The sequence below is a fragment of the Budorcas taxicolor genome, chromosome 2, assembly GCF_023091745.1.
Source record: "Budorcas taxicolor isolate Tak-1 chromosome 2, Takin1.1, whole genome shotgun sequence".
Lineage (NCBI taxonomy): Eukaryota > Metazoa > Chordata > Mammalia > Artiodactyla > Bovidae > Budorcas > Budorcas taxicolor.
The window spans coordinates 175,848,921-175,862,556 of NC_068911.1; positions in this window are offsets into that span (position 1 = coordinate 175,848,921).

The window sequence follows — 13,636 nt, forward strand, 5'->3', positions numbered from 1 at the left end:
TCTTGGATGCTCTGTTCTGGCTTTGTTTTTTTCACTTATTTCTCTCTCCTTGTTTCAGTTTAGATAATTTCTATTGAACTATCTTCAAGTTTACCAACTCTTTGCTCAGTTTTGTTGAGTCTGGAGATTAGTCCATAGAAGGCATTCATCTCTGCTACCATGCTGTTTTGTTTTTCTTCTAGAATTTCTGTTTGAGTCGTAATTTCCTTTCTGCTGAAATTCCCCATCTGTTTGTGCATGTGGTCCATCTCTTCTACCAGCATTTTTAATGCACAAATCGTGATTGTTTAAAAATCCTTCTCTGGTAGTTTCAACAACAGCATCATTTCTGAATCTGGCTTGGTTGATTCTTTGTCTCTTGAGAGTGGATTTTTTTCTTGCTTTTTAGTGTTTTATAATTTTTGACCCAACACCCAGACATTGTGTGTAGAGCAGTAGAGACTAAATTAAGTAGCACCAGTTCCTGGAAATGAGCATGCATCTTTCGCTAGACAATCAGTGTAAGAGCTGAAGTCAGTGCACTTAGGGGCTGAGCTGGTTTGGACTTTGTTGTTGCTATGGTTACCTTCCTTGCACTACTGATTTCCAGCTCCTCTAGCATCATCTCAAACTTCGGACGAGCACTGGGTTGCTGGAGGGTTTTTAACAATGGTCCTGCTTCACCAGCTCAACTTTCCATCCCTCAGCTGGGTTGCTTGTTACTTGGTGCTTGCTAGCCTGGGGGGCGGTGTGGGTGGCTCTTACTCTGATCCAGCCTCAGTCTGGTGACTGTATCCCTGGGTTTGAGAAGCCTCGCTCTCAAAGATCATGCACTTCCTTAGAGATCATCTCCTCCTCCCCAAGGCAGCAAAACTCTGCTTTGAATTTTGGCAGTCTTGTGCGGGGGAGTTTCCTGCCCGTGCCCGACCCCCAGTGATAGGAGCCTGGTAATGGTATCAGCAGAAGATCTTGGTCCACGAGGGTTTCTGCCCCTCCCATCTCCCTCAGCCCTGACAAGTCGTCACATGTGCCCTGTGAAGGGAGGGCTTGCCGCCAGTCCCCAGCAGCTCCAGATTTCCATTCTATAGAGGAGACGGGTCCTGGGGAGGGCAAGACTTCCCGCCCTTCCTGCAGCTCAAGCAGTCCTCTCCTCCAGGCTTGATGGAGGCCTGAGGAGAGAAACCTGAAAGAGGGTACGAGCGTCTGTGACTCCTGGGGTACCACGGGAGGCCTGTACAGTGAGTTACAGGTTTAGCCTGAACCCCTTATGTGCCTGGCACTTGGCAGAGGCACAGTACATACCTACTGCACAGTGGGAGGAAATTGCGGACTCTTCTAAGTCTGTTTCTGCACCTGTTAAATGGGGGTGATGAGGCCCACCTCACCGGGAGCTCACACGCGGCAACGGCTATGAGAGGGTTTGTGCTAAGTGCTGGTGGTTTAGTCACTAAGTCGTGTACGACTCTTTGTGACCCCCTGGACTGTAGCCCGCCAGGCTCCTCTGGTCCATGGGATTTCCCAGGCCAGAATATTGGAGTGGGTTGCCATTTCTTTCTCCAGGGGATCTCCCTGATCCAGGAATTGAACCTGGGGCTCCTACATTGCAGGCAGATTTTCTTTTTACCTATTGAGCTACGAGGGAAGCCCAGAAGAAGCGGACAGCAGCAAATACACACACGAGATGGTAAATCCTGGGATCTCTGCTTCCTCACCTGTGGAAAAGCTAAGAAGTGCGGTGAGACCAGGACCGAGGGTGAGAGGGGTGTGGGTGCCATGGCATGTGTGGGGAGACAGTGGTGGGAAGAGAGGCTGCAGACCAAAGGGGAGCTCTGGTTCAGACAGTCTGGATTTAAATTCTGGCTCCCACAGTAAATCCCTATTTGACCTGCTGCTGCTGCTAAGTCGCTTCAGTCGTGTCCGACTCTGTGCGACCCCATAGATGGCAGCCCACCAGGCTCCCCCATCCCTGGGATTCTCCAGGCAAGAAGGAGTAAGGTAAATAACCACTCCGTTTCCTCATCTGTAAAATGGGTTTTGAGATTTGTGGTAATTCAATTAAAGCTTGTCAAGAGTTTAGAATAGTACTTGGCATAAAGTACTTAACAGAAATCAAGGATTTTTGTTTGGTTTTACAAATCCCTTCATTCATCTATTCAACAAATACTGAGAACCTAGTATGCACTAGGAAATGGCAACCCACTCCAGTGTTCTTGCCTGGAGAATCCCAGGGATGGGGGAGCCTGGTGGGCTGCCGTCTATGGGGTCGCACAGAGTCGGACACGACTGAAGTGACTTAGCAGTAGTAGTAGTAGTATGCACTAGGCTTTGGGCAAAGGTGCTGGAAATAGGCCATTGAATGCGATAGGGTTCTTGTTGTTAGTGATCAAGAAAAGCAGTCACTGGGCAAGAAATTGCCACTGTAAAGAGCACTCGAAACTTGAAAGTGCTGTGGAATATAAAAGTGTATGTCTGAAGAGGCAACCTTTGAGCTGAGAATTGAAGAACAAGCAGGAATTTGTAGATAAAGGGCAGACAAGAGTTGGGGGAATTTCCTGCTGCTCCAATGGTTAGGATTTGGTGCTTTCCCTGCCAGGGCTCAGGTTTGATCCCTGGTCAGGGAACTAAAATCCTGCAAGCCACATGGTGAGGCCAAGACAGTTTTTTTAACTGGGGGTGGGCAGTGTAGGGAAGTGTGTCAGGCAGAGGGAACAGCCTGTGTAAAGGCTGGATTAGGAAGATGCAAGCACCTGGAAGAAGGCGAGGGAGGCTGCCTATCAGGGTGAGAAGGAGGGTGGAGGGGGCCAGAGAGAGAGGGAGGTGGAGAGGGAACAGCCATAGGCCTCATCCTCAGAGTTGAATTTTATCTTAAGATCAATGAGAGGGGCTTCCCTGGTGGAAAGTGAAAGTGAAATTCGCTCAGTCATGTCTGACTCTTTGTGACCCCATGGACTGTATAGTCCATGGAATCCTCCAGGCCAGTAACTGGGAAAGGCCAAAAGCCTTTCCCTTCTCCAGGGGATCTTCCCACCCCAGGGATCGAACTCAGGTCTCCTGCATTGCAGGTGGATTCTTTACCAGCTGAGCCACAAGGGAAGACAAGTGGCTAAGACCCCCCAAGCTCCTAATGCAGGGGACCTGGGTTCGATCCCTGGTTGGGGAACTAAGATCCCACATATCGAAAGTAAGCCCGGGCGCCACAACTAGAGAAGCTCAGCGGGCTGCAATGAAGACCCAGTGCAGCCAAAATAAATAACGAATTTTTAAGGAAAAAGATCAATGGGAAGTTATTGGAGAGGATAAGCCGGAGCTTCCCTCGTAGGGAAGGGCTTCCCTTCTAGCTCAGCTGGTAAAGAATCTGCGTGCAATGCAGGAGATCGGGGTTCAGTTCCTGGTTTGGGAAGATCCCCTGGAGAAGGAAATGGCAACTCACTCCAGTATTCTTGCCTAGAGAATCCCATGGACAGAGAAGCCTGGCGGGCTACAGTCCATGAGGTTGCAAGAGTCGGACACGACTTAGCGACAGACAGACAGATAAGCCGGAGAATGACATGATCAGCTTTGGGTTTTTAAAAGCAGTTCTACCAGCTTTGCAAACAATAGATCTGAGGTAAGCTGGAGTGGCAACAGGGAGCCTTAGAAAGCAGAGAAAAAAGTGGACCACGGCACACCCAAGGCAGCAGGGAGTATGCATCTGGACCCTGTGAGCGATTCCTTCTCCCTCCTGCGCCCCAAGACAAAAACCTGCTTCGAGAGAGGGAATTTGCTAGAAAGTCCAAGTTTCTTGCCAGTTCTATGATATGGCCACCAGAGGGCGCAAAACACCCTAAAGAGTCTCAGGATCAGCCCAGATCCTCCACCCCGCCAGACAGTCCTAGGACTCAAAGACAGCCCCAGGCGTCCCCTCCCCTCTCCCAATTAAAGGGCTGAGTCCAGGGCCCACAGGAGCCAGCCTCCAGTCCCTTTGTTAGAAAACAGTGAATAAACTGAAGGAATCATGGACAGGGAGCCTGAAAACCTGAGCTCTGATCCATTTCCCCACTGCTCCTGGACTTGGGCAAGGTACTTCATGTCTCTGATTCCCTCTCCCCAGCATCTGCAAGAATCCTCACTACTGTTTCCCTTTTGCTCCCTCATTTGGACCAGGGACCTTTTGCTCCCTCGGCCCTCATTTCAGAGAGAAATGTAAGGTGGTTCAAAGCCTAGTGTTTGAGTCACCTGGGTTTAATCTCCATTCCAACCACAGGTGACTTCACCTGTCAAAGCCCCAGTTAACTGGAAATCCTGATACATCCCTTGCGGGTTGCAAATTATGAGATAATGTCTCTAGTGCTTAGAACATATTAATTGTTCGATATATGGTTCTTATGCAGACAGAAATTTGACTCAGATTCATTAAGTGCAGGATTAGAGCTTTAAGAGTAATTCTTTTTGCGCTTTTTGGCAAGATTCCTTCCCCTTTTTTTTTCCTGAACCTCAGTTTCTCCAACAGAAAAACAAGAGGGTGAGTGGATCCTCAGCAGGAGCCATTCCAGCCCTGACCCGCCAGGCTGTCTGTCTCCCTCCCTCCAGCCTCCTCCTGCTTCCTTCCTTTCCTCCATCTACCCATCATTTATTCATTCAGCCGACAATTATTTATTGAGTATCTACTATACTGCAGGTGCAGGAAACAAAACAGACTGACATCAAAACAGGTGTCCAGCACTGACAGCCAGTCTGTTGGAAGCATGTTTGTTCAAACCCTTCTTTGTCCTCTCTTTCAGCAATCAATCCTGCAGGTTATTTTGTGTTTGGAACAGGGGAAAAAAAAAAAAATTGTGCCAAGAGTTTATTTCCGTGCATCTCTGTGTGGCTGTGTACACACACACATTTATATTTAACATTTGCAGCAGCGTTGTCATGGGAACCATTTTTTGGTGTCTCTGGGCATGAGGGCTGCCTGTGAGTGGAGGAGCTTTTACAGAACACCCCCTGCATGTACTTTTGTGCGGCGCACCATCCTGCTGGGAGAGTTCCCCCAAGAGCCTTTGTCGGCCTTTTTGATCATTGCTGCCTGTTTTTCTCATTGATCTTGTCGGATGTGAGTGAAAATGACTGGGGGGTAGGGGGGTGGGGGGCTGAATGTCAAGCTCAGCGACTGGCAGAGCCAGATCCCCCTGGACATCTGCCAGCAAGCGGCATGGATAGGTCAGCTTGGGCTTTTTGTCTTTTTAAACCCTTGATTTGGGAATGTTTGAGGCTTTGGGGAAGACTTGGATGAAAAGACAAAAGCAGCCAGAGAATGTATTTTCAGAAACGACAGCTGCAGCAACCACTTTTGAACTTGGTAGGCAGTGCCAGAGCTGGGAGGGGCGCAGTGCCGGCCAGGGGGAGAGAAAGGACGTGCTCTTTCTTTATCACGCAGCTCCTCAGGGGGCCTGGCCCGGTCCTCGGTGCTTTGCATACCTTATCTCCTGTAATCCTCCATCCAGCCTGTCAGACAGACACTGTGGTTCTTAGCAGGAAACTGGGATGGAGAAAAATAGGAGCCGAGCCAGGAAGTGGTAAAGCTGTGAGAGTCAAATCCAGGCTGAAGGCTGACTCCAGGGTCAGGGTTCTACCCACTGCTCCAGCCACTGGAGCCCTCTCTGCAGCCAGAGGTTCCTCTCAATCCAGGCCAGGATTTGAGGGGAGAGGCCACCAGGAATGGCAGCCCAAAGATGCAAGTCCTGGTGCAAACCCCAAGTCACAGGGGCAGACCCCCTTCCTAGGGGGCCATGAGATGAATAAATCGAATCTCTGCAGACGTGTGTTTAGTCACTAAGTCATCTCCAACTCTTTGCGACCCTTTGGACTGTAGCCCTGCAGGCTCCTCTGTCCATGGGATGCAGACATTACCATCACTCTAAATACAGGAGCTGGCTTGTGTTTCGGTGCCATGAGAGCTTACCAGGCACTGCTCTGGTTCTTTATATTATAAAGTCTATGAGACCTATGAGTCTATGAGAAAGTTATCATATCATTACCCTACTACAGACTAGTAGAGTACTCTGCTAAAGAACGTGAGGTACAGAGAGGTTAAATGTCTTGCCCAAGATCACACAGCTGATGAGATTTGAACCCAAGGAAATTGGTTTTGGCACCTGAGCCTTTCTGGTCCGTGAGCTAGGATTCTGCAGTCACGTGGACTCTCCCTTCCCCAACAGCTCCAGCTGAGAGATAAGAAGAGTTAAAGTAAAAGGAAACAGGATCTTCTTTTATTTTCCATGGCTGCACCTCAAGGCAGGTGGAACTTCCCCAACCAGGGATCAAACCCGTGCCCCTGCAGTGGAAGCTTGGTGTCATAACCACTGGACCACCAGGGAAATCCTGAGGGTCCTCTTTTATTGATGTGTTCAGCCCTGAGCTACATCTTTCTCCCTCAGAACTTCGCCAGCCCATTGGATCTACTAGGGTCCCCTTTATACAGATGACAGGAGTCAAGGCCTGGCTGGGTGAAGTGACTGGCTAAGGTCTCAGAACTGGAATTTGAGCCAAGACCTACATTTTCCAAAGTCCAAGCCCTATGCTCCAGGAGTAAGATAGCACTGCCCTGGGCACTTCTCTTACATTTCTCAGCTATAGTGCCAAAGAAGTGTTCAGGTATTTTGCTGAGAAGGAGGAAAGCCATTCTAGGAAACCCTTTTAAGGCAGAGGACTCAGACCTGCCCAGATCGAGGTGCTCTCTCAAATCTGCCAGGGTAGGGTTACATTCAGTAACTCAACCAGCATCCATCCCTCAACTATTTCCAGAGCGCCACCTACTGCCAGGCTCCGGGGCGTGCAGCAGTGAAAGCGAGTCACTGACCCTGCCGTGGGGAGCTTACCTTCTAGCCGCGAATAGCCATGATCCAAGTAAGTACCTGTGTGAGATATCCAGGGAGCTGTGGGTGTGGATGAGACCGCTGGGCCTGGGCTGATAACTGATGTGCGTGTTTTACATTTATTCAAGGACTTGAGAAGGTCAAGGATATCACTTAGTGCTTTTGGCCAAAGCTGAAAGCTGGCCATGCTACAGCATGAAATGAAAGAGGTTTCTATTTTCTTCATGTTCAGAAAGCAGGCTGTGGTACCGTTAGGATTCACCTCCTCTCTCCAAGCCATTTCCAGCTTCATAGAAAAGGTAAATAAGCTAACGTCTGTTGAATACTCATTATGTGCCAGGTACCAGGCTACATCAGTCCCTTATGCACGCAGCACGATAGAATCACACACACACACACACACACACACACACACACACACACACACACACACACACAAACAGATCGTCCCACCACAAAAGTAGCAGAAGGTGGGGATGAATTAAGTTTGTCTGGGAAGGAGGCAAGTCAAGGAAAGTTTCTCCTGTAAGATGATACTTGCGCTGGGTTTTAAAGGATAAGTAGGAGCTCACTAGGCAATCCAGGAGCAGGAGACACTTCAGGTGGAGGAAACAGCATCTGGAAAGATTTGGAGACGTGAAAGTGTTTGGCTGTTCAAGGTGCATGTCAGTAAGGAAGTGGGAGGAACTGTGGGTGCAGAGATTGCTGAGTCAGAGGCCACAGGGCCTTAGGTACTTGGCTGAGGAACCTGGCCTCTGTCTGATCTCCACGTTCTCTGCAGAAGGGTGGGAGCCAAGCATCTTCTTCCACTTCTCTATCCAAGTGGAAGCAAAGGCACACAAGGGGGGAGGGGGGACAGAGTGTGATTGCCAAATTTGGGAAGCTGAAAAACGTTCATCTGCAGAATTAATTCTACATCGCTGCTATTTTCATTCTCGTGCTGGTGGGAAAGGCAGAGCATAGCAACGTGCCTCAGCCTTTTTCCAGGTGTCTGGAGCACTGGCAGGCCGGCTCCCACGGAGATCACTGGGGCCAGCCTGCTGCTTGGCGCCAGCTGTGGGCATCTGGAAATCCAGCTTCCTCTTCTTGTCATTAGATGGGGGGAAGATCAGAATCCAGGATTTTCCCAAGGCAGTAAGCTTGGCAGGATGATAAAATGGCATTAGGCTTGACAAGGGCCAGGGGGAAAGATATCCGGACCACCCAGGATAGAAAGATGGGGTTTTCAGATCCAGGATGGGGTATGTGGGTGGCTCTGTGAAGTCCTTTGGTTTAGAGTGTGCTGGTGGCCTGCCAGGCGGGTTCTAGAGACCTCTCACTAGGCCAGGCCCAGTAGCCATCAGGTCGGGCTCAGTAACGGGACAGCTCGGAAGATTTGGTGTGTGGGTTGCTGTTGTTTAGTTGCTGAGTCGTGTCTGACTCTTTTGTGACCCCCATGGACTGTAGCCCACCAGGCCCCTCTGTCCATGGGATTCTCCAGGCAAAAATACTGGAGTGCGTTGCTGTTTCCTTCTCCAGGGGATCTTCCCCACCCAGGGATCGAACCTGCATTTCCTGCATTGGCAGGTAGATTCTTTACCAGTGAGCACCAGGGAAGACCTGGGTGTGTAGGAGGTTCTGTTAATAAGGTCTGGAGCAGTGAGGTCACCTGCTGCTTTGCCCTGGGCCTATCGGACATGTCCTGAACATGCTGGGTAACAGGCAGACAAGAGAGGAAGGAAGGCCCTGTTCGGATTCAACTTCTATGTGCAGGCAGTATTGGTAGCCACACTGGAGGGTAATGAGCTAATATATCTCAATGAGTTAATATATGTAAAGAGCTTTGCCCAATGAATAGCACATAGTGTGAGTGTTCAGTAAATGTTAGTTTTGTTGTTGTTGGGTTGTTTTCTTTCTCTGACCAAACCCTGAAGCATTCGGGATCTTAGTTACTTGACCAGGGATCTAACCCATGCCCTTTGTAATGGGAGTGTGGAATCTTAGGCACCAGACTGCCAGGGAAGTCCCGAGTTGTTGTTTTTATCTGCTAGACATACTAATGGTTGTCTTCCATTTGCTAGCTTATTTAATCCTCACATCAGCTCTAGGAAGTAGGAATTAATAAGTTAAAAAAAGTGTACTTTTTACAGGAGAGAAAACTGAGGTACAGTGGGGTAACATAACTCACTCCAGGGCACACAGTTAAGAAAGTGACAGAGCTGAAAGGAACCTCGACAACGCAACAACAACTAAAAAGAAAAGCAACCCGATTCAAAACTGGGCAAAGGACTGGAATCCATACACATCTCTCTGAAGAAAGTATTAAGTGGCCAGTAAGCACATGAAGAGATGCTTGACATCAGTAATCATTAGGAAGATACAAGTCAAACTACAATGCAATTCCACTTCACAGCTATTAGGAAAGAAGAAAGAAGAAAATAAGTGTTGGTGAGAAAGTGGAGAAACTGGAACCCTTGTGCATTGCTGGTGGGACACACAATGGAGCAGCCGTTGTAGAAAAACTGTATGAGTATGGTGGTTCTGTAAAAAGTTGAACATACAACTGCCATATGATTCAGCGATTCCACTTCTAAGTATATACCCCAAATAATTCAAAGCTGATACTTGTGAACAGACACTTGTACACCCATAAGTTCATGGCAGCATTGGTCACAATAGCCAAAAAGTAGAAACAACACAAATCTCCACTGATACATGAATGGATAAACAAAATGTGGTATATCCATCCAATGGGGTTAGTATTCAGCCCTGAAAAGGAATTACATTCTGACACATGCTACAAGATGGATGAACCTTAAAAATATTAGCGACGTTGCTGCTGCTGCTAAGTCATTTCAGTCATGTCTGACTCTGTGCAACCCCATAGACGGCAGCCCACCAGGCTCCCCCATCCCTGGGATTCTCCAGGCAAGAATACTGGAGTGGGTTGCCATTTCCTTCTCCAATCCATGAAAGTGAAAAGTGAAAGTGAAGTCGCTCAGTCGTGTCAGACTCTCAGCGACCCCATGGACCGCTGCCTTCCACGCTCCTCTGTCCATGGGATTCTCCAGGCAAGAGTACTGGAGTGGGTGCCATTGCTGTTAGCCAGAAACTAAAGTCTTGTATAAGTCCATTTACACGAGGTACCAAGAGCAGTCAAATTCAAAGAGACAGAGAGTAGAATGGTGGTTGCCGGGGGCTGGAGGGAGGAGAGAATAGGGAGTTATTGTTTATTGGGTGCACAGTTTCAGTTTGGGATGTTGGAAAGTTCTGGTAATACGCAAGGTAATGACTGCACCACAATGTGAATGCCACTTAATGCCCCTGAATTGTACACTTAGAAATGGTTACAATGGTGAATTTTATGTTGTATCTTATATTTTTGTTTTTTATTTCTTGTATTTTTTTATGTTATATCTTACAACTAAAAAAGTGAAAGAAAAATAAATGTCAGAGTTGGATCAGGTCTCTTTGTTCTCAGGATCCCCTGGGGTGGTTCCCTGGGCCCACTTTCTCCTTTCCAGGAAAATGCACTCCATTTTTGTTCAAAGCTGACCGGCAGACAGACTTCCCTGGAGAACCAGTGGTTAAGGATCTGCACTTATGATGCAGGGGGCGTGGGTTCTATCCCTGGTTGGGGAACTAAGTTCCCACATTTATGCAGCGTGGCCAAAAAGTTAAACAAAAAAAATTACTGAGCAGTAGAGAGAAAAGCCGTGTCTTGATGCTGATGGACACACCCAGTCAGAATTAGTTCTCTTATCCAAACAAGGCATCGGCAAGTGATGTTCAACTCGAAGGACAGGCAGGTTCTGAATTAGAATGTCGAAGAGTCAGAACGTGATAACTGTGATCCTTCTCTCTGACCCCCCCTACCCGAACTCCCACTTCCTCTGCCCCCAGCAGGTATCATTTTGTGTCAGTCAATCAGTCAATGAATATTTTACTGAGCCCTCTGGGACATCACAAGCTGGCTCTCAGATACCAGCCGGGTACCTTACAATTTAAGTCCACCCTGACACCATCGACCTGAAGACAGCTTCAAATCTCACAGTCAGTTTATAAAGGATGGTCTGGGAAGGCCTCTCTGATAAGACGAAGTGAAGGGCTCAGTCCTACAAGGTTCCCCCACAACCACCCTTCTGCTTCAGATATGCCGGCCACAAGCCCAGGCTGTTATCTGTGCTTCTGATCCACTGGCTAGAGATGGAGGTTCCCATGATCCCTCCTTGGGTTGGAGTTAGTTACTAGAGCAGCTTACAGAACTCAGAGAAATGTTTCCCTTAGTAGATCACCAGTTTATTATGAAAGGATGTGACTCAAGAACAGCACAGAGCAAAGGACAGGGAAAGGGGTGCAGAAGCTTCCAAGCCCTCTCTCTGCACCGATCTGGAGGCACTCACAACCTTGTCCTTGTGGGTTTTTATGAAAGCCTCATCACAGAGGGCTACAGTTCATGGGGTCACAGAGAGATGGACATGACTGAGCATACACACACACACACACACTCACACACGCATAACATACGATTGATTGATTAAATCTTGGGCCACTGGTGGTGGAACTCAACCTCCAGCTGAGGGACTGAAAGTTCAGCTCTCTAAACATAAGGTATATTCCCCTGGCAGCCCAGCCCCTCCTCCTTAGGTGACCTAGGGGCTTCCCAAACATCAGTTCATTTACATAACAAATGAAGCCTTATCACTCTCCTAGCTTCAGTTCTGTTCAGTTCAGTCTCAGTCTGTCTGACTCTTTGCCACCCCACAGACTCTTTGCAGCACACCAGGCTTCCCTGTCCATCACCAACTCCCAGAGCTTACTCAAACTCACGTTCATCAATTCGGTGATGCCATCCAACCATCTCATTTTCTATCGTTCCCTTCTTCCTGCCTTCAATCTTTCCCAGCATCAGGGTCTTTTCAAATGAGTCAGTTTTTCTTATCAGGTGAGCTTCAGCATCAGTCCTTCCAATGAATATTCAGGACTGATTTCCTTTAGGATTGACTGGTTGGATCTCCTTGCAGTTCAAAGAACTCTCAGGTGCCTTCTCCAACACCACAGTTCAAAAGCATCAATTCTTCTGCGCTCAGCTTTCTTCCCAGTCTAACTCTCACATCCATACATGACTACTGGAAAAACCATAGGTTTGACTAGACGGACCTTTATTGGCAAAGTACTGTCTCTGCTTTTTAATATGCTATCTAGGTTGGTCATAGATTTTCTTCCAAGGAGCAAGTGTCTTTTAATTTCATGGCTGCAGTCACCATCTGCAGTGATTTTGGAGCCCCTCAAAATAAAGTCTCTCACTGTTTCCATTGTTTCCCCATCTATTTGCCATGAAGTGATGGGACGAGATGCCATGATCTTAGCTTCCTGAATGTTGAGTTTTAACCCAGCTTTTTCACTCTCCTCTTTCCCTTTCATCAAGAGGCTCTTTAGTTCTTCGCTCTCTGCCATAAGGGTTGTGTCATCTATGTATCTGAGGTTATTGATATTTCTCCCAGCAATCTTGATTCCAGCTTGTGCTTCATCCAGTCCGGCATTTTACACAATGTACTCTGCATATAGTTAAATAAGCAGGGTGACAATACACAGCCTTGAAGTACTCCTTTCTCTATTTGGAACTAGTCTGTTGTTCCATGTCCAGTTCTACCTGTTGCTTCTTGACCCGCATACAGATTTCTCAGGAGGCAGGTAAGGTGGTTTGGTATTCCCATCTTTTTAAGAATTTTCCACAGTTTATTGTGATCCACACAGTCAAAGGCTTTGGCATTGTCAATAAAGCAGAAGCAGATGTTTTTCTGGAACTCTCTTGCTTTCTCAATGAACCAACAGATGTTGGCAATTTGATCTCTGGTTCCTTTGCCTTTTCTAAATCCAGCTTGAACATCTGGAAGTTCACAATTCACATATTGTTGAAGCCTGGCTTGGAGAATTTTGAGCATTACTTTGCTAGCGTGTGAGATGAGTGCAATTGTGGAGTGGTTTGAGCATTCTTTGGTGTTGTCTTTCTTTGGGATTGGAATGGAAACTGACCTTTTCTATTCTAAGGGTTCTAGGAGCTCTACTCCAGGGATGGAATGAAGACCAAATATATGTTTCTTATTATAAGTCACAATATCATAAGCACACAATATATGTCAGGCACTATTCTAGGGCCTGGAGATACAGCAATGAACAAAACAGAATCTCTACTCTTGTAGGGTTAACATTCTAATGGGGAAAGATAGATTGTAAATATGAATATGTAAATATGTCACTGGTTAGATGGTGCTAAGTATAATGAAGGAAATTACAGTAGGATAGAGTGGGCTGAGGTTGGGAGTGGGTTGTTAACTTATAAGGGATGATCAGGGAAGGCCTCCCCTATAAGGTGGCAGTTGAGTAGGGACAAGAAGGAAGTGAGGGGATAAGCAGTACTATATCCTAAGGACAGGAAACAGAAAGTGCAAAGGCCCTGAGGCCTGAAGTGTATAAAAGGAACATCCAGGAACTTCCCTGCTGGTCCAGCAGTGAAGATTTCACTTCCACTATAGGGGGCATGGGTTCTATTCCTGGTCAGAGAAGATCTCGCATGCCTTGTGATGTGGCCAAATAAATAAATAAAATGTTAGTTATTAAGAAAAATAAAAAGGGAACATCCAAAAGGCCAGTGCACTAAAGAAGATTAGAGGAGGTGCTCAGGGAGGTAAAGGTGGTGGTGGTGGGAGACAGAGCTCCCTGGGCGCCTCATGGGCCCCTGAAGAGATTTAGGTTTTTACTCTAACCCAGAAGTTGAGGGCAGTGGAGGGCTCTGGGCACAGAAGGGACAGGATCTTAACTTTTCAATGTTAATCATT